The sequence below is a fragment of the Vipera ursinii genome, assembly GCF_947247035.1.
Source record: "Vipera ursinii genome assembly, chromosome: 13".
In the NCBI taxonomy this organism is placed as follows: Eukaryota; Metazoa; Chordata; class Lepidosauria; order Squamata; family Viperidae; genus Vipera; species Vipera ursinii.
Genome location: NC_139526.1, coordinates 15128838 through 15151330, shown reverse-complemented (window position 1 = coordinate 15151330; position 22493 = coordinate 15128838).

Genomic DNA, 22493 nt, shown 5'->3' with positions numbered 1-22493 from the left:
GTCGTTTCCGACTCTAGGGGCCGGTGCTCATCTCCGTTTCAAAGCCGAAGAGCCAGCGCTTGTCCGAGGACGTCTCCGTGGTCATGTGGCCGGCATGACTAGACGCCAAAGGCGCACGGAACGCTGTTACCTTCCCACCGGAGTGGTCCCTATTCTTCTACTTGCATTTTTACGTGCTTTCGAACTGCTAGGTTGGCAGAAGCTGGGACGCGTAAGAGGCGCTCACTCTGCTACGCCGCACTCGGGATTCGACCCGCCAAACTGCCGACCTTCTGATCGACAAGCTCAGCGTCCTAACCCACCGCGTCCCTTCTACTCTTTACTATAAATTAGCTCTAACTTCGGAGCTGCTGCAGCAAAGCAAAACCCTGAAGGAGCTGAGTTCCAGCTGCTTTACAGTTTTGTCCTCTTGGTGCGGTGTTATTCCTGCTCCGGTTATTCCTTTCCCCCAAATTCTTGGGTACAAACCACATTTTTAAGGGAAGGAAGCAGTGACTTCACTTCCTCGTTTGGCCGTCCGCCCAGACTGTAGCTGAACTTGATCTTACACTGAGCTTCTTATCGTCACAAATTCCATTTTTGAAATGTAAATCACATCAACTGCCTCATCCCTAATGACATTCCTGAAGGCGTCCCCCAGGACATCCGACCTACACAATCTCCTAGGTCCCTTGGCCTGGAACACTTGGACAGAGACACGCTCTGCTTAAATTTTAAGAGGAATGGGAACGTCTGAAGGCAAAATGTAGCTCAGAGAAGTTTTGGTTAGATTTTTCCATCAGGCTGACCTGGATTGATGATGGGTTTTTAAAAGTTTTAATTTTAACTGTGTAATTAATATTTGGGGCTGTTATTTAATCTTCTCTTAACTTTTGTACTGCTGGTTTTTTATTGTTGTTAGCCGCCCTGAGTCCTCTGGGAGATAGGGCGGCATATAAGTCCCATAATAAATAAATAAATAAATAAATAAATAAATAACCTGTTCTATTTCACCATCCAGACAAATTGTACTTCTAAAACAGGTAGGAAAATATCTCAGGTGCCTTTTTTTCTTAACCAAACATGCCGAAGACCCAGCTTTTTATCTAATTTGGTCCTCATGACTCATTGCTTGAAATTAACAGTTTTGCCCAAAAAGATCAAACAAGGTGTAATCGTAAACAGGTCTTTCAGAAAGGCAGTTCTGAATGGAAACCCCCCCCCCTTTCTCACAAAGCAGATGAGAGAATAACAGAGCTGGAAGGGACCTTGGAGGTCATCTAGTCCAACCCCCTGCTCAGGCAGGAAACCCTATACCATTTCAGACAAGTGGCTGTCCATTCTCTTCTTAAAAACTTCCAGTGTTGGAGCATTCACCGCTTCTGGAGGCAAGGAGTTCCACTGGTTAATTGTTCTAACTGTCAGGAAGTTTCTCCTTAGTTCTAGGTTGCTTCTCTCCTTGATGAATTTCCACTCATTGCTTCTTGTCCTGCCTTCAGGTGCTTTGGTGAATAAGTTGACCCCCTTTTCTTTGTGGCAGCCCCTGAGATATTGGAACAGTATCGTGTCACCCCTACTCCTTCTTTTCATTAAGCTAAACATATCCAATTCCAGCAACCATTCTTTATAAGATCTTGGCTTCAGAAAATGGATGAGGTTAAGTCTCGTGCCTAAATACTGGACAGCCATCTCTTTATCTTCTCGCCCGAAACTTTGGGGAGAACACCTGTCTCACCATCACGGAAGACCTGTCCAAATTGTCCCGTAGCTGAATCCAGAGATCGTTCCTCAGAAGGAAAACTTAATATAAACCAGGTGCCACACTGGAGATTATCTGGGTCATTTCGCAAATTATAAAATCTGGAGAAACGAACAGATGGTGTATCTTGATTTTCCCAAAGAGTAAAGACAAATTAGACAATGATCAAGACAAACCATTGTTTGGTAAAGGAGTTTACAGAAAGAAGAACGCTAAGAAGTTGCACGTTTCTCCTGAAGGTCCATTAGCTCTTCCATGAGGCTTGGCAAATATTTGTTTAGCACTTCGCCAGCCAGGTATCTGAACACTTAGTTAAATATCTCTTCCTCCTCCTACCCTTTCATTATCCCAGTGATACAAAAAGTCCTGTTTTGAAAAATACAGATTGAAGCTGGAATAATACGTGCTTCTCAGTCTGTTCTTCCCTTCTTTATTTTTTTTCCATCAGGCACCGCAATCTGATAACAAACAGGTCTGTAATTTGTGTACTTTGCTGTCGTCTCCCAGAATGTGCATAAGTGGCTTTTAAAGGGCAAAACACGAAAAGTAAACTCAATTACAATGAAGTGATGGATGCGTACACAAACATACTCGCATACCGTTTTGAGAAAATAAAGACCGTCATTCCGTTCCTGGAAACAGATGCATCTTTCTCACCAACTCCCTTTATCTGGGTTACTCTTAAAAAGACAGTGTTTTGTTTAAGGAATCGTAGCATTTTCCCCCTCCAATGATCTGACATTACTAAGATTGAGTTCTGATTTTGCGATTCAGAATGACTAACAAAGTGGGAAGGGACCTTGGAGGTCATCTAGTCCAACCCCCTGCTTAGGCAAGAAACCCTATACCATTCCAGAGAAATGGCCGTCCATTCTCTCCTTAAAAACCTCCAGTGATGGAGCACTCACAACTTCTGGAGGCAGGTTGTTCTACTGATAGATTGTTCTAATTGTCAAGAAATTTCTCCTTATTTCTAGGTTGCTTCTCTCCTTGATTAGTTTCCATCCGTTGCTGTTTCTTCTGCCTTCAGGTGGAGAATAGGATGACACACACACCCCTCTTCCTTGTGGCATCCCTTCAAATATTGGAATACTGCTATCATGTCACCCCTATTTCTTCTCTCATTAGATGAGACCTACCGAATTCAGTGATGTATACTCATATTTTTCCATGTTACTTCTTTTTGATTTCTCATGTTATATGAAGCCATTCCTATGGTATGTAAGCCACCGTTTACAGTTTTGTATAATAAGGATCCTTACTGTAACCATTCAAACACGATGGTTAAACCTCACTTAGCATGATGACAAACCGCAGATGCAACCCATCTGTGTTATAGCGGAACTAGTCCAAGGACCGTGGTTAGTTTTAAACCATAGATGTAAATGGACACTGGAGATGTAAACTTAGCGATGTGAAAATATGGAACATGCCGCATCAGGGTTTAAAAGGAGGATTTCAGCTTTCTTGGCTTGTTTTTATTCAGCAATATTTGATCAGCCATGGCTCAATTAGTCCTGCTTTGGGGTTTAACAAAATAAACAAGTGAGCATCGAGAATCAACCTCAGGGGAAAAAAAAAAGCAACGCAACTCACAGAGAGATGGAGAAACACCAAGGGCCCATCCTTTGTATCTAAGAGGATATCCCAAACATTCGTAGAGAAAGGTCTCAGAAGGGTGTTGGCCAAGCGTTAGAAGACTTGGTCCTAGTTCCTCCACACTCCTCTTTGAACAAGCCTTGGATAGAAAGCTTGTCTATTTCTGTTCAAAGGATGTTCAAGACAAGAAAATAAAGGAGTCTGCAATTCTGTGCAAAGTTCACTAGATAAGATAACCACCTCCAACTGAAAGATAAAATGTCCTGAGCTTTGGCTGAAGGTCAACCAGGTTTTGGAAGAATCAACCTCCCAGATATGGAAGAGGTCACAAGATAATGGACTTAAATTAAACCTAGAAATCAAAGAATGAGAGGGGATGTATGTGCAGCTCCACTAGAGAGAATTTCTCTTCTCAATGCTTGTGTAGGGGGGTCCCTTCCAACTCTGTCATTCTGTTAGTCTGAGAGAAGAGAACAAAGACATTTCGGCAGTGAAAAAGGGAAGGGGAGGAAAAAAAATGCAATCCCTTACCCAGAATATTAGTACCACATGTTATTAAAACAGGCAAGGCTCATGGCTTTGCAGAATAAAGTAATAACAAAAAAAAGATTCACACACTACCCCCTCCCAACTCAGCCAACAAAGATTGTTGATATGTCCAAGCGAAAGAATTTCAATTTAGCCCAAAGGAATGAAAAATGTGTTTCCTAAAACAACAATTCTTCTTGGGTCTCGAACAAAAGAAATTTTTTTTGCATTGTTGCAGCTAAATTAAGGGAACCAGGTCCTACATTTTGTAGAATAGAATAGAATAGAATAGAATAGAATAGAATAGAATAGAATAGAATAGAATAGAATAGAATAGAATAGAATAGAATAGAATAGAATAGAATAGAATAGAATAGAATAGAATAGAATAGAATAGAATAGAATAGAATAGACTTTGGAGGTCATCTAGTCCAACCCCTGCTCAGGCAGGAAACCCTATACCATTTCAGACAAATGGCTGTCCACTCTCTTCTTAAAAACTTCCAGTGTTGGAGAATTCACAACTTCTGGAGGCAGGTTGTTCCACTGATTAATCCTTCTGAATGTCAGGAAATTTCTCCTAAATCACTTCTCTTGGTTAGTTTCCATCCGTTGCTTCTTGTCCTGCCTTCAGGTGCTTTGGAGAATAGCTTGACTGCCTCTTCTTTGGGGCAGCCCCTGAGATATTGGAACACTGCTATCATGTCCCCCCCCCCCCCGGTCCTTCTCTTCATTGAACTAGCCATACCCAATTCCAGCAACTGTTCCTTATATGTTTTAGCCTCCAGTCCCCTAATCAACTTTGTTGCTCTTCTCTGCACTCTTTCTAGAGTCTCAACATCTTTTTTACATGGTGGTGAGCAAAACTGGATGCAGGATTCCACGTCTGGCCTTACCAAGGCCTTGTAAAGTGGTATTAACCCTTCACGTGATCTTGATTCTATCCGTCTGTTAATGCAGCCTAGCACTGTGTTGGCTTTTTTGGCAGTTGCAGCACAGGGATGGCTCAAATGGTCCACTAAATCCAGGCTCTGCTAAATCAAGGTTTCCCTGCCTAAGTGGCAGGGATTGAGTTAGTAAGGTATCCTAAGCAAAAGCTAAACAAAGCATATCATGGCATAGTACTAAGCGTGAATATAACTTCCCCTGGAAGCCAAATGTCACTTTGTGGCTGAATCAACTTCCTCAACCTTTGCATGCTGACATTTGCAGTCTGGCCGGAGTATGTTGCAAACAAGAAAAAAAAAGTCTGGCTCCTAGCAACTCAGGAGAAATCAGGGTATTAATTCTCTTCATCTGTTTTAGAAACAGATTCAGCATTTTTTTTTTACACCTTCTGCTGCTCAACTGGAGGGAGAACATATCGGCCAGATCTGCTGACAGGAGAAAGAGGGAACAAACATGGAGGCTGTGTAACCTGACGTCACTATAGAAGTGAAGTAACCCATTATTGGCACGAGGACCTTGTGGCACACACAGCAACCTCATGGCTTGTCCTGGATATGTTTGTCAGGTGGCCAAGGAACAAAAATCACACTTTAAGCTAAAGAATATTTAGTGCTCAAGTCTATACACAAGAACGTAGTCAGCTAAAGGCCAGCACTAAATTTGATTGTTAATTTTTTTTTAATTTATTTTAATTCCATTTATATCCCGCCCTTCTCCGAAGACTCAGGGCGGCTTACAAGCTTAGCAGTAGCCTTCATTCTATGTATATGCCTGCTTATTAGGGCTTTCACACACACCCAAGCGGCATTATTACAAAGTCAGCTTAATTGCCCCCAACAATCTGGGTCCTCATTTTACCTACCTCGGAAGGATGGAAGGCTGAGTCAACCTTGAGCCTGGTGGGATGCGAACCTGCACTAATTGCAGGCAGCTGGTGTTACTTAAGGAGGCATTAGCCCATTGCTCCACCAAGATGAACGTTCATAGAATTCAAGACTGAATAAGAGGATAAGCGAATAATAATAATAATAACAACAATAACAATAATAAGTTGGAAGGGAGCTTGGAGGTCTTCTAGTCCAACCCCCTGCTCAGGAAGGAAACTCTGCACCATTTTAGACAGACGGTTGTCTATTCTCTTAAGAACTCCCAGGGTTAGAGTGGGACTTAGAACATTTGTGGGAACGTAATGATTCCAGGCTGATTCCTCTCTTGACTCCGCCCCCCCCGGCTCTGCCTCTTCTTCTTCTCCTACAACCCGTGACTCAAAGGGCTGAGGTTGGAATGATTAGTTTCCCCAAATCGCATTGCTGATCCTAAGGGTGCCCTGAATTCCACTTCAAGGGATTCAGAAATGTGACGTTTACAATTCACGGCCAGTATTTTTTATATTTTCATACGAAGCCCAGCTCCCGGGAGGACCACAGACAGAAGAATGAATTTGGAGCGGAGCAAGTGATTTTGATGGCACCATGGCGGATGGAATGTGCCAATGCTATAATTAGCCGTAATTAGATTGTATTGCAACACCTAATTATAGTTCCCGGGATGCATATCATTAACTGCTGTGCTAACGCGGCCTCTGACAGCCCTGGCATTACATACCTACAAGAACCTCACCACTTGAGGACCTTAAAAGCAGAAGGAATGGAAGGATGGGTGATATTTGGTCATCAAGCCCACTTTAGATGCTAACAGGGGGCAGGTTTTCTCTGGCTGAGTCTGGGATCTAGGATCCTGGGAAAGATATAGTCCTCAAATTGCACGCTGCCAACGTTCGTTAACTTCTTCATTTGTCCAACCCAGTGCCCTTTTTGGAAAGAGGAAGTTTGGTGATTCAAACACCCCACAAATAGAAATTTCAGAGTCCTTGTGAAGGACGTTTACATCTTTTGAAGGACTATATTTTTTTCTGCTCATCAGTCAATTGCAGTATCTTCCTTCCTTTTTCTTTTTTTTATTTCTTTTTTTTTAGTGGCAAAGACTCTTAACAGAGGTGGATGGATACCTGCAGCCTTCCAGGAGCTGAGCACTACAACTCCCAAGAATCCCAGCCTCTCTGGTCCACGGCAAGGGATGCTGGGATTCGTAGTTCAGTGATGTCACGAGAGTCCTCTACGCCTAAAGTGGAGAACGAAGGGTTAACTGGTCCATTAAGGCATTTTTTTTGTCCTTTAAAAAAAAAAGCAAGATGATTCTTTTTCTGTTTTTTTGGTCTTTCTCTAAAAGCATGAATTTCAATGGAAAACCCAGGCAGCTGGGAAGCACGTTGTTTCTTATGGCCCGACTATTATTTCATGCTGAAAGGAAAAATAAAATTTTGCAGGCGCCAACCCTAGGAAAAAAAACTAAACGTTTTTAAGCTACGGGTTTTTTTTTTAAAGAAATTATTTCAATATGGGATCTAAGAAACAGGCCCTGAAAAAGGAGAAACAGATTTCCTGTTTGCTTTTCCTTGCATATTTTTACACGGTGTCATATTTTTTTTCCCACCCTGCCCTCTTCCTTGAGAATTTTTACACAATGAGTTAGACTTGACCACCGCTAAACCAAGCTCATTCACAAATAATAATAATAAAAAAAAATCTCCCGACAGCTGGATCCTGTATTATTATTCCCAGATGATCGAAAGCTATGTTTATAATGCTCAAGAGCCGAACAAGCAGTGGGAAAAACCTGACCTACATTATGATCAATTAATGTTTTCCAACATGTGACCAGCTTTTCCCCCCTCTTTAGTCTTGTATATATATACACATGTGCCTTGCATCTGATCTTAAAAAATGAATTATTTTTTTTAAAAAAGCATTGCTGTTTAATTACTTTTTAATTTTTGTACCTTGTTATTTATTATGTATTGCCCTGTTCACCGCCCTGAGTCCTTCGGGAGAAGGGCGGTATACAAAATAAATAAATAAATAAATAAATAAATAAACAAACAAACAAACAAACAAACAAACAAACAAATAAATAAATAAATAAATATATATCCCTCCTATCAATTGTCCCAAAGGTGCTTTTTTTCAGGAGGCAACGAGACTTTCTTGTTTTTTCTTTGAAGACGTTTCGCTTCTCATCCAAAGAAGCTTCTTCGGCTCTGACTGACCGCATCCTTCCATTCCCCGCCACCCAGTCAGAACTGAAGAAGCTTCTTGGATGGGAAGCGAAACCTCTTCAAGGAAAAAAAAAAAAGAAAGCCCAGTTGCCTCCTGGGAAAAGAAAAAAAAAAGCACCTTTGGGACAATCATGGCTTAGATGACTGAGAATCTCCATAGACCTCCCATCAATTCTTTCCGTACAGATGTTTAAAAGGAACAGAGAAGGGCAACAAAGATGATTGGGGGACTGGAGGCTATAACATATAGGGAACGGTTGCTGGAATTGGGTATGTGTAGTTTAATGAAGAGAAGGATGAGGGGTGACATGACAGCAGTCTTCCAATCTCTCAGGGGCTGCCCCAAAGAAGAGGCAGTCAAGCTATTCTCCAAAGCGCCTGAAAGCAGGACTAGAAGCAACGGATGGAAACTAGTCAAGGAGAGAAGCAACCTGGAACTAAGGAGAAACTTCCTGACAGTTAGAACAACTAACCAGTGGAACCACCTGCCTCCAGAAGCGGTGAATGCTCCAACACTGGAGGTTTTTAAGAAGAGATTGGACAACCATTTGTCTGAAATGGTATAGGGTTTCCTGCCTGAGCAGGGGGCTGGACTAGAAGACCTCCAAGGTCCCTTCCGACAATGTTATTCTGTTCTGTTATTCTGTGAACGCTACGCATACATGAGCGTGTCAGAGCTAGCCTCCCGGCAATTCCCATGACGGGAGAGTTAAATTCCTCAATTCCTCAGGGCTTTCAGGAAAAAAAGAAAAAAAAAAGTTTAGTGAAATGGAAGAGGCAAGCAAAGCCTCCGGATTCTGAAGCAGCCTCCGTTCTCTTTGAATAATGAAACTTTCTCCAGCACACACACGTATAAATAGGCATGAGATTATATTTTTCTAACCGGGCAATGGACCTTCCATTTACGCACAATTAAGCGGTTGAAGTCTCACTTTTGTTAGGTATGTTGCTATGAAACGGCAAGCACCAAGGCCTCCTTTGGAGACAAGCTGTACGGCATCTCCAGCCCACTTCTTGCTCAGCTGTGGGAAGACCGAAGGACTTGCCTGTGTCTCTTTTCCCAAGAACGGGAACGGGGATGTAAATCCCCATGGTCCAAAAGGCCTCGGGAATGTCCAAATGACAACGGGGCAAAACAATCATTGACCAAAAAGGACAGTAAGTGTTATCAAGCAGGAAATTTTCCTTCCTGAATCAGCTCTTTAGGGCAGGTTAAATCAAAGCCCAGTTTTTGTTTTTTTTTGCAAGTACACGTCTCCAGTTCCCTTTATGTTTACTTTAAAATTGCCATGGGTGGACATTTCTCAGGACAAAATGACCAGGTTTAACCCTTACAGTGTGGTTTGGCTCAGCCTGCCGTGGGAACGGAGCCAGGGGCCGCCCTCGCACCAACTCACCAAGCTGGCATTTACCAAGCCACAGTTTATTGACCGAGCCGCAAACCGCTAGCTTCGCACGTGCCCGAATCCAAAGTGAACAAATATCGGGGGTGCCAATAAATGGCGCCGATATATTTGACCACGATGTGAATCACGCTGAGAAAAAACAAACAAACCAAGATTTGTATCTCCCACGCAGTCCCCGACCGTAATTAAGATCTGTTTTGGGGGCTCCCAGATGCCGTCTTAATGAAATGGGGCAAAGTTCACATAACAAATGTCTCACTTAGCAACACAAATCTGGGGCTCAATTGTCATAAGTCGAGGACTGCCTGTACTTGAAACTTTAATCGGCTTAATCTAAACTTTGCCTAAGACTTCGTATGTTTGGTAACCCTACAGAACAATTTGTACCAATAGATGGTTAGAAAGCTGGGACAATCCCACGGGTGCTTTTTTTCATGACTTTCTTTTTTTTCTCTTTGAAGACGTTTCACTTCTCATCCCAGAAGCTTCTTCAGCTCTGACTGGATGGTGGGAAATGGGAGGATTTATGCTCCTTGCAGACAGCTGGTCATTTGCCACCTTTAAGAGAGCCGTTAAGGCTATGTGGATCTTGAGGACCCAGACAAACCTCCAAGTGGCCTCAACAACTCTCTAGAACAGATAACCTTTATTGTCATTTTTTTTTACTGTGGGCACAATGGCAGACATTAAAAATGAAATTTAGCTGCGTGCTCTCCAGGCGTACACATACATAACACACATTTAAAACATACGACATACAACATAGGTATGGACCTACACCCTTACATATAGGTAAAGGTAAAGGTAAAGGTTCCCCTGCACATGAGTGGTAGTCGTTTCCGACTCTAGGGGCCGGTGCTCATCTCCGTTTCAAAGCCAAGGAGCCAGCGCTTGTCCGAGGACGTCTCCGTGGTCATGTGGCCCGCATGACTAGACGCCAAAGACGCACGGAACGCTGTTACCTTCCCACCGGAGTGGTTCCTATTTTTCTACTTGCATTTTTACGTGCTTTCAAACTGCTAGGTTGGCAGAAGCTGGGACGAGTAACAGCCGCTCACTCTGCTACGCGGCACTCGGGATTCGACCCACCAAACTGCCGACCTTCTGATCGACAAGCTCAGCGTCCTAACCCACTGAGCCACCGCGTCCCTACATATAAGTAGCATATAAATATTAATCGCTGTCTATCTCGAATACATAACCGAAGGAGGAAGCTTGAGAGTTCACAAGGTTAATAATGTATGGAACGAAACCAGTGCTTTTTTTAAAAAAAGAAAAAGGTGCCAGAACTCACACATGTCATACAACCCGCCTTGCCTACCCTACAAGGTTCCATCCAAAAAAGGTGCCAGAACTCCGTTCTGAGTGTTCTATGACAAAAAAAGCCATCTATCTATCTATCTATCTATCTATCTATCTATCTATCTATCTATCTATCTATCTATCTATCTATCTATCTATCTATCCAGTGCTTTTTTTGTAAAAGAAAAAGGTGCCGGAACTCACACATGTCATACAACCCACCTTGCCTACCCTACAAGGTTCCATCCAAAAAAGGTGCCGGAACTCCGTTCTGAACGTTCTATGAGAAAAAAAAGCCCTGAACAAAACTATGACGGAATCTGGATGTTCTGCTTCGGATACCACGGAGCCCCCTCCTCCCAGAAGGGAACAAGGAAAACAGGTCGTGAAGAGGATGTGTCGTGTCCCAGACGATCTTACGGACCCTGCTCAAGCAACGCTTCTGTGCTATGTCTTGGATGGGAGGGAGGGAACTGACAATGATCTTTTCTGCCGTCCTCACCACTCTCTAAAACAGGGGTGTCAAACTCAATTTCATTGAGGGCCACATCAGCATTGCAGTTGCCCTCAGGGAGCCAGGTGGGTATGGCCTGGGTGGGCGTGGCCTACTGGGTGGGCGTGGCTAGAGTGGGTGTGGCCTACTGGGTGGGCGTGGCCAGCTCTACATCGTTCGCATCAAGGGTGCCTATGGGGACCTGGGCAGGAGTGGGACAGATCTGAGGGTCTCTGGCAGAAGGAGGGTCTCTGGGCCAGGGCCAAGGCAGTGGGGGGCCGTTCCCTCACTGTTTCCAGGATGGCTTCGTGGACCACATGAAACCACTTCGCGGGCCGGATCCGGCCCCCGGGCCTTGTGTTTGACCTGTCTGCTCTAAAAGAAGGCCGATGACCAGCTGTCTTTCAAGGAGTCTAAATCCTTCCATTCCCCGCCATCCGGTCAGAGATGAAGAAACTTCTTGGATGGGAAGCGAAACAAGAAAGCCCAGCTGCCTCCTGGGGAAAAAAAAAAAAAGCACACTTGGGACAAACCATAGGCGTAGATGACTGAGAATCTCCATAGACATTAAGCTGGGGCCATCTCCAGTCTCCTGCACTGAACGTTTCCCTTTCAGAGCAAGAGAGAGGCTTAGGAGAAAATTCCTAGCAGCCGTAAGGCCCAGCTGCATATTTTGCAATTCGCTTGGATTGAACCTACTTTGCAGCCGCCGAGCTATAAACAATCTAGCTATTTCAAGACATGAATGCAGTCATTCCATTTAGGTCACCAGATGTTCTGGAAAGGGGACAGGGGGTGTCTCGCCTGGATATGCCCAACAGAAACGTCCAAGGCTTATCCCGTTGACCCACAAACTCTTTAGTTGGGGGGGGCGGGTTTGTTTTTCCACTGCAGGAGAATTCAGGGGCCGTAACTAGGCAGCGCCAGTAACCCCGCGGAGAGTCCTCGACTTATGACTGGAACTTTGTGGCCGTACGTCAAAGACTACCTGTGCTTAGCATTTCTTAAAGACTGGATTCACAGGATGCAAAAATCCACCCTGCGGTTGTTTTGAATTTGGCTTGGGCTGTTGTGTGAATCCAGCCGACTGCGGTTTGCAAAGATTACATGGGAATATGACAGGAGACATTCTCCATGGGGCGGGAAGTGAATCTCTTCCGGAGATATCTGAGCAGCCAAAAAATCTCAGTAAGAGTCGAACTGTCCAAATCAGGTTTCCTCTTTTGTTCTTGGATACTTCTGCAACTCTCCAGCACTTTTTTTTCCTGGAGAACTAGAGGTCTGGAAATCTCGAAAAAGCTAAAAAATATATATACGTTACTTATGATCCCCGCACTAATCCCTAAAACAAAGTACTGAGAGGTTACAAAGCATCAAGAGTAAGTTAAATATGCAACTTCTTGTGGAAATGTAGGCAAGGGAGTTCAAGGTCTTCTGTGTAATTAATCAAATCGATAAATTACAGATATTCTCTTATAAGGGCCTGGCAAGATTAATCTGTATAACTGGACACACCGAGGATTTTCAACACGCTCACATTCCTGGTTAAATTTAATAAGGATTATTTTTGCATTCAAGATGCAAAAATCATCCCAACCAGCTACCCTTGTTTAGCCTGAGCTTCAAAACCGTCAGGGCTGAGAATGAGAAACTTAAACAGCTGATATATTTAATTATAGAAAGAACCACATTCAAAAAGGCCAGAAGGACACGAAAAAAAAGGAGAATATTTGCTTTCCTTAAGAAATGTTTAGTCCACAAGGCTATGGCTAAAAAAATATTTACATCCAGATTCTGAAACTCAAGACACAGTTGTAAAAACACCCCTGCTTTTTTCCTGCCGTGTCCTACTCTAAAATATTGCAGTTGTTCAGAATATTTGCAGGAGATCCTTTCAGAAAAGTTCAAGAGCTGAACGGAAGTGGGAAAGTGACTTTTTTTAAAAAAAGCTGCACTCCTGTTATTAGTCAAATTCAAAAGAGTTTCTTGCAAGTATGTATTTTAAACCCCAAGAGTGACGTACAAATCAAGAAAATGGCAAAATGTAAATTTACACGTCCAAAATACAAATATTAAAAAACCTCAAACCAGTAAAAAGAAAAAAAACCCACGTCTGTGATCACCCTCCCCATAGATACACATGTTCTAAGCTACACTCAAAGAAATTCTCATTAAAAATCGGTTAATCAAATAATTGAAAGCTGATCCAACGGAACGAGAGAAGGGCAAAATCCACATTCAGTCAATCAACCAGATAAAGCAGTCAAAGAAGATCGAATTTTAATATGTTAACAGATTCCACTCGGAAAACCGAGGTGTTCCTTTGTGTTCCAAGCATGGATCACACCCACTTACAGATAGTCCTAACCCTAGCAACAAAAATGTTGGGTTGAATTTCTAATCACACGACCTGTATTTTTCCCTATGTGTTTGTATCCTAGTGGGAAAACTGTATTAACTCAGTATTGCCCAAGAGAGCTTGTGACAGTCCTTGTAGGCACGGCGTGTGCAGTCCAAACAAACACCTGCAAACAATGCAAAGTTCACTTCTGCTTACAGATCTTCTCCGTGCATGAAAAAAATATATGGGTCAGCCCCACTACGTAGACCATACCAGGAAACCAACTCCATGGGAAAGCTAAAACCACTTTGATTGAGATTGGCTATAAAAACAGAATTTTGCTCTCCTGATTGTGTTGCGTCTCCTCTGCTTTTTAATATTCTATTAGATTAGGGAGGTGTCTGTCTGAGCCACTTCCGAATGTCATCTCATTGCTCTGGAGCTTAAAAACATGTTTCCACCCTTTGTGCTTCAGTAAATGTCCCTACAGATAGGTAGGCCTTGACTTATAAAGGAGAATATTTGTACCTCAGGGTTGGAATGAGAGGGTCTCTGAGCCTGGTGGTTTTCTTGCAGACATTTCATGACCCAAATAGGGCATCTCATCAGGGAAGGAAGGAAGGAAGGAAGGAAGGAAGGAAGGAAGGAAGGAAGGAAGGAAGGAAGGAGATGGAGGAGGAGGACAATGACTATGGGGTCCTTGGTGCTCTCTGACCTTGGTGGTTTTCTTGCAGACATTTTATGACCCAAATAGGGCATCTCATCAGGGAAGGAAGGAAGGAAGGAAGGAAGGAAGGAAGGAAGGAAGGGAGGGAGGGAGGGAGGGAGGGAGGGAGGGAGAGAGAGGAAAGAATTAAACCTCCAAAGGTTGTCCAAACTACGAGGTGAATCACTCAGAAAAAGGACACGCCAAAATTAAAGCTGCCACTGCAAACTTTTCCTTAGCTGGCGCATATGTATGAACATTACATCAGGCCCTGATGTCACAATTGCACACCATTCTTCTGCCTTGGTGAGGAATGATGTTCACGAATATTTTCTTACCTCCACCCTGCTTACCTTTGTATGCTATGCACCGTATCGGACACGCAAACGCCGTACAGGTAATCCTCAACTTACGAGGACAATTGAGCCCCGAATTTATACCGTTAAATGAGACAGTCGTTACATAAGTTCTGAAGTGAACCTGGCTTCCCCACTGAGTTTGCTTAGCAGGAGGTTGCAAAAGGGCATCAGAGGAGCCCAGGACACTGCAACCCATCATAAATAGAGCACCCGAATTTCGATCCCCTGACCCTGGGGATGCTGGAACGGTCCTCAGTGTGAAAAATCACTTTTTTCCAATCCCTTGTAACTTCAAAACAGTCACTAACTGAAAAGTTGTAGATTAGCAGGTTAGCAAAAAGCTCAGTGATCTCGTTAACTCACATTGAACCTTCAAAAACAAACATGGTTTATCTTCTCTGCCACTCCATCGTCAACTAGACAATTCAAACCCAAAATCGAAAGGCAGGGGGGAAAAGGGGCAATGTTGGTTTACACAGGGTGTTCTCAACTTCCCGCTATTTGTTTAGCAACCATTCCAAGTTACGGCACTGGGAAAAAAAGGGACATGTGACTAGTCCTCAGGCTTATAGCATCCCCAGGGTCGCATGCTCCAAATTCAAATGTCAAAATCGAAAGGCCGGCCATGTCTCTTCAACAGAAGCCAGATTTTTTTTTTTTACATGCGCTTTGCACACGTGACACCCGCAAAAAAGAGGCAAGCTTCCGATTGTGCAGTTGATTAGTTTACACCTTCCCTGACTCCATTAACCTTCTGCATTAATCAGAGCTATTTCTTCTGACCCTGAGAACATCCTCCTCCAAACTTGCTCCTGCTCATGTGGTTCTCCACTGCTGCCTTTTACAAATGCTCATTCTTTCTTTTTTCTTTTTAAAATGAAGAACTCAAAACGCCCCACCCCCCACAAATCAACCCACCGCCAATTTAACAGTGCAAAAGAACCCTCACAAAATAAAGCCGAAGAAGTTTCAGATGACACGGACGTACTCATAAACAAACACCGTATTTATTTTAAAAAGGGAAGAAAAGAGAATATGTTCCCCACCGCAGCTGCAGCTGATTCTCTGTTTCAAGCCAGCCAAATAAATAAATGAAGGATGTGCCGGATACAAAATCACGAGGCCATATTAGACGAAGGAAGGAAGGAAGGAAGGAAGGAAGGAAGGAAGGAAGGAAGGAAGGAAGGAAGGAAGGAAGGAAGGAAGGAAATGTTGCCTATTTGGGTAGGTAGACTGATTATGTTGCCTAGTTGGGTAATGAAACATATGTAAGAAATCCAAGCACAAGAGGCCACCAAGGAGCCCACAGTCATCTTCCTCCTGCTCCTCCTACTCCTCCTCCTCCACTAACCCCACTCCCTTTTAGCACTGATAATGTTATGAAACGTCTGCAAGAAAATTACCAAGCTCAGAGAGCACCAAGGACCCCACAGTCCTCCTCCTGCTCCTCCTTTCCTTTCTCCTCCTCCTCCTCCTCCTGCTCCTCCTCCTCCACTAACCTCACTCCCCTTTAGCACTGATAATGTTATGAAACATCTGCAAGAAAATTACCAAGCTCAGAAAGCACCAAGGACCCCACAGTCCTCCTCCTGCTCCTCCTTTCCTTTCTCCTCCTGCTCCTCTTCCTCCTGCTGCTGCTCCTCCTCCTCCACTAACCCCACTCCCTTTTAGCACTGATAATGTTATGAAATTTCTGCAAGAAAATTACCAAGCTCAGAGAGCACCAAGGACCCCACAGTCCTCCTCCTGCTCCTCCTTTCCTTTCTCCTCCTGCTCCTCCTCCTCCTCCTGCTGCTCCTCCTCCTCCACTAACCTCACTCCCTTTTAGCACTGATAATGTTATGAAACATCTGCAAGAAAATTACCAAGCTCAGAAAGCACCAATGACCCCACAGTCCTCCTCCTGCTCCTCCTTTCCTTTCTCCTCCTGCTCCTCTTCCTCCTCCTGCTGCTCCTCCTCCTCCACTAACCTCACTCCCTTTTAGCACTGATGTTATGAAATGTCTGCAAGAAAATTACCAAGCTCAGAGAGCACCAAGGACCCCACAGTCCTCCTCCTGCTCCTCCTTTCCTTTCTCCTCCTGCTCCTCCTCCTCCTCCTGCTGCTCCTCCTCCTCCACTAACCTCACTCCCTTTTAGCACTGATAATGTTATGAAACATCTGCAAGAAAATTACCAAGCTCAGAAAGCACCAATGACCCCACAGTCCTCCTCCTGCTCCTCCTTTCCTTTCTCCTCCTGCTCCTCTTCCTCCTCCTGCTGCTCCTCCTCCTCCACTAACCTCACTCCCTTTTAGCACTGATGTTATGAAATGTCTGCAAGAAAATTACCAAGCTCAGAGAGCACCAAGGACCCCACAGTCCTCCTCCTGCTCCTCCTTTCCTTTCTCCTCCTGCTCCTCTTCCTCCTCCTGCTGCTCCTCCTCCTCCACTAACCTCACTCCCTTTTAGCACTGATAATGTTATGAAACATCTGCAAGAAAATTACCAAGCTCAGAAAGCACCAAGGACCCCACAGTCCTCCTCCTGCTCCTCCTTTCCTTTCTCCTCCTGCTCCTCTTCCTCCTCCTGCTGCTCCTCCTCCTCCACTAACCCCACTCCCTTTTAGCACTGATAATGTTATGAAACATCTGCAAGAAAATTACCAAGCTCAGAGAGCACCAAGGACCCCACAGTCCTCCTCCTGCTCCTCCTTTCCTTTCTCCTCCTGCTCCTCCTCCTCCTCCTGCTGCTCCTCCTCCTCCACTAACCTCACTCCCTTTTAGCACTGATAATGTTATGAAACATCTGCAAGAAAATTACCAAGCTCAGAAAGCACCAAGGACCCCACAGTCCTCCTCCTGCTCCTCCTTTCCTTTCTCCTCCTGCTCCTCTTCCTCCTCCTGCTGCTCCTCCTCCTCCACTAACCTCACTCCCTTTTAGCACTGATAATGTTATGAAACATCTGCAAGAAAATTACCAAGCTCAGAAAGCACCAAGGACCCCACAGTCCTCCTCCTGCTCCTCCTTTCCTTTCTCCTCCTGCTCCTCTTCCTCCTCCTGCTGCTCCTCCTCCTCCACTAACCCCACTCCCTTTTAGCACTGATAATGTTATGAAACATCTGCAAGAAAATTACCAAGCTCAGAGAGCACCAAGGACCCCACAGTCCTCCTCCTGCTCCTCCTTTCCTTTCTCCTCCTGCTCCTCCTCCTCCTCCTGCTGCTCCTCCTCCTCCACTAACCTCACTCCCTTTTAGCACTGATAATGTTATGAAACATCTGCAAGAAAATTACCAAGCTCAGAGAGCACCAAGGACCCCACAGTCCTCCTCCTGCTCCTCCTTTCCTTTCTCCTCCTGCTCCTCCTCCTCCTCCTGCTGCTCCTCCTCCTCCACTAACCTCACTCCCTTTTAGCACTGATAATGTTATGAAACATCTGCAAGAAAATTACCAAGCTCAGAGAGCACCAAGGACCCCACAGTCCTCCTCCTGCTCCTCCTTTCCTTTCTCCTCCTGCTCCTCCTCCTCCTCCTGCTGCTCCTCCTCCTCCACTAACCTCACTCCCTTTTAGCACTGATAATGTTATGAAACATCTGCAAGAAAATTACCAAGCTCAGAAAGCACCAAGGACCCCACAGTCCTCCTCCTGCTCCTCCTTTCCTTTCTCCTCCTGCTCCTCTTCCTCCTCCTGCTGCTCCTCCTCCTCCACTAACCTCACTCCCTTTTAGCACTGATAATGTTATGAAACATCTGCAAGAAAATTACCAAGCTCAGAAAGCACCAAGGACCCCACAGTCCTCCTCCTGCTCCTCCTTTCCTTTCTCCTCCTGCTCCTCTTCCTCCTCCTGCTGCTCCTCCTCCTCCACTAACCCCACTCCCTTTTAGCACTGATAATGTTATGAAACATCTGCAAGAAAATTACCAAGCTCAGAGAGCACCAAGGACCCCACAGTCCTCCTCCTGCTCCTCCTTTCCTTTCTCCTCCTGCTCCTCCTCCTCCTCCTGCTGCTCCTCCTCCTCCACTAACCTCACTCCCTTTTAGCACTGATAATGTTATGAAACATCTGCAAGAAAATTACCAAGCTCAGAAAGCACCAAGGACCCCACAGTCCTCCTCCTGCTCCTCCTTTCCTTTCTCCTCCTGCTCCTCTTCCTCCTCCTGCTGCTCCTCCTCCTCCACTAACCTCACTCCCTTTTAGCACTGATAATGTTATGAAACATCTGCAAGAAAATTACCAAGCTCAGAAAGCACCAAGGACCCCACAGTCCTCCTCCTGCTCCTCCTTTCCTTTCTCCTCCTGCTCCTCCTCCTCCTCCTGCTGCTCCTCCTCCTCCACTAACCCCACTCCCTTTTAGCACTGATAATGTTATGAAACATCTGCAAGAAAATTACCAAGCTCAGAAAGCACCAAGGACCCCACAGTTCCATCCTGAGCTCCCAATATTCTCTTTTATTGGTTAGGTGTGTATGGTTTTTTTTCTCCTGAACGAGCAAAGAACACTATGGTGATGTCAAGCCATCGCTTGCAAAATAGCTTTCTCCAACCAGACACTCAACCCACTACAGCATCCTGAGAATTTGGACGGTTAAAAATCCAACGAACTTGAGAAAGCGCCAGATTTAAGGAGGTCTGGTCTAAAGATACTAAGGAAGCAGCTGTAAAAAAAAAAACTTTGAAAAGGGTGAAGAGGATGAATATTACAACAGCATTTGATGTGTTTCTATCTCGGGTGCTTTATATCATCACCTGGAGTGGCTCACACAGAGGAAGGTCAAAAACCTCTTCATAGAATTTAGGAGACAGACCAGCGTTTCACATCCTCCACCATAAGTTTTGCGGGTTGGCTGAGAAATTCTGGGAAATGAAATCCACCTATCATAAAGTTGTTGTGGTCATGAAAACCTAAGAGAGAGCGATGGCCACAGTAGAAGCCAGTTCAAAGTTAGAAAAAATGAAGAACGCATCTTCTTGAGATGTTTTCAACAAAGACATCAGGCAGTTAACTATTATGGATGCATAATTTACATAATACAGTTGGACCCTGGAGGTCATCTAGTCCAACCCCCTGCTCAGGCAGGAAACCCTATCATTTCAGACAAATGGCTGTCCAGTCTCTTCTTAAAAACTTCCAGTGTTGGAGCATTCACCACTTCTGGAGGCAAGGAGTTCTACTGGTTAATTGTTTTCACTGTCAGGAAATTTCTCCTTAGTTCCAGGTTGCTTCTCTCCTCTCTTCTGCTCTTGAATTGAATTGTTGCATTGAGCACGAAGGGGAATTGACTACCCCACTTCCAGTCTAGGATTCTATATACAATGACAGCTATAAAAGGAAAGTTGATTTTGCACGAGAGACTTAGGAAGGGCAAAATAAGTTAATGAGGTTTGCCCCCAACTAAAAAACACCACGGGAAAATTGAGCTGTGGATGGTGTTTCTCCTGTAGCTCCATCAAGGGACATAAAACTTCCAGACGTTCCTCCGTCTTCCTTTGTACAAAGAAAGACCTTCCTTTTTTATTTCTACTGTTCTTAGCTGGAAAACCCCTGAATTTGGAAGATCTCTCTGTGTCCAGTTACGCTGTGACTTTGAACGCTCACTAAATGAGCTGTTGTAACTTCATTTCATTCATTCATTTATTGGATTTTTATACCGCCCTTCTCCCGAAGGACTCAGGGCGGTGAACAGGGCATATAAATAGCGATACAAAAGTTAAAAAAAGATAAAATAAATTGCCCAATTATAACAGTCAAATATAAAAACCCATAAAAACCCAGACATTTCCCCATCAGGCCAGGCCAGCTTGTTCGAATAAATGGGTCTTTAACCCGCGCCGGAAGGAGCGGAGATCCGGTGCCATCCGGAGCTCCACCGGCAGTTGGTTCCATAAAGCCGGGGCGCCAACTTAAGCGTTCCCTGTACCAGTTTGGCCCCTTTGCCAAAGCCCAATTTGCAAACCTCAATAACTGTGATTCTCAAACCATCCACCTTTTTTTTTTTTTTAGCCTGTTGTGAGAACTCAGCTTGCATTAGAGGTGAGCCATTTTTCCATAGTCCCACATTCTTGGTTTAAATTAAGCAAGCTGTGATTATTTTTAAATCCAGAGCACACTATCTACAGAAATATTTTAAAATATAGGAAGCTTCGTGGTTGTGACTGTTAGTCCAGTCCTTTTTCTATTCCCCTCTTTGGCCCTCCAGTTTGGTAGTCGACAAAAAAAAAGGCTTAAAGAAACACTGATATGATTTTTGCTTTTTTGTTGTTGCTTTTTTCTTTGCAACGCATCTACGGTATTTCCTATCTGCAGCTGTCTGAACAGCTGGGGAAATAGATGCGGGAGATATCTATGGTAAGCAATGTTTGTTTGGAGACTCCTTGCTGGCATGCCTTTGATTTACGCCTGCATATTTTCCCTCTTCATCTCGAGATAAATGCACCACACCTACTAAGTTTTGGAACCCGGTTTCTTGCATCGGATGCTAGCTGTCACAAAGCCACCATTACTCACGCGCCTCTCGGCAATGACGGACGGACATGACAGGCCCGCATCCCAATGAACACAGTCATGCCACTTCACTGGAAAAAGTCCAGTGCATGCCTCTCTATCGTGCCCGTTTTAAGGGCCTTTAAATCTCTATTTATAGCTAAATCTTTCCTTCCGAGAGAAACCGTGTGTGCTGCAGCTGCCAAAAGGAAGCAAACACAGTCCTAGGCTGTGGTGGCACAGTGGTTAGAATGCAGTATTGCAGGCTGACTCTGCCGACTGCCAGCAGTTCGATCCTGACCGGCTCATGGTTGACTCAGCCTTCCATCCTTCCGAGGTAGGTAAAATGAGGACCCAAATTGTTGGGGGCAATTAAGCTGACTTTGTAATAATGCCGCTTGGGGTGTGTGTGAAAGCCCTAATAAGCAGGCATATACATAGAATGAAGGCTACTGCTAAGCTTGTAAGCCGCCCTGAGTCTTCGGAGAAGGGCGGGATATAAATGGAATTAAAATAAAATAAATAAAAAATATAAGTCTATGTGCTATTGCTATTCCTTCTGTCCTCCCTCCCTCCTTTCCTTCTGCCATGGTGGTTGTAATGCAGTATTGTAAGCTAATTCTGCTCACTGCCATCAGTTCGATCCTGACTGGCTCTAGATTGACTTCAGGTTTCCATCCTTCTGAGTTTGGTAAAATGGGGACCACATGGTAGTTGGGGGCCACAGGCTGACTCTGCAAACTGCTTAGAGAGGGCTATAAAAGCACTGTGAAGCGGTAATAATGATCTGGTTTGGTTCATATAAATATTTACATGTGACGAGGAAAAACATTAGAAGGTTGAAGGTGAAACATTGTACTTGATCAAGGAAAGAAACTTGATCCTGAATGGATCCAGTCTAAAGTCCTCTCTGGATTAACCCAATATCACACTGAACCGGTGTTGGCCCCCGCTTTTATTTTTTGACGAAAATTTCCACCTGAAATTCAAGCATGGAAATAATTCCACAGCTGGACATACCGCCAAAAAGGTACTAAAAAAAACCAAACACCAACATCCTGTTTCAATTATGAGAGTTGTTTGCAAACATTTTGTTTAAGTGCCTATAGAAACCAGGACTTTAGACTAAGCCTCCAACAATTCTGGCTGTGTTTAATGACAACTGGGAAGCCAAATCAAATTCTGCAACATAAAAAGCATGATGACCGAGTTTCCACATGCAATAACTGCACGTAATATCTTGAGTAATTATTTGCACAATAGGCCAGGTTTATATACATTGTGCCAGAAATGATGGTTTGGAAGCTAAATTGACTATATTCGGGCAATAGACTAAACCAGAGCTTCCCAACCTCAGCAAGTTTAAAGTGTGTGGACTTCAACTCCCAGAATTCCCCAGCCAGCATGGGGAATTCTGGGAGTTGGTTAGATGCTGACTGGAGAATTCTGGGAGTTGAAGTCCACCCATATCTTAAAGTCGCCAAAGCTGGGAAACAC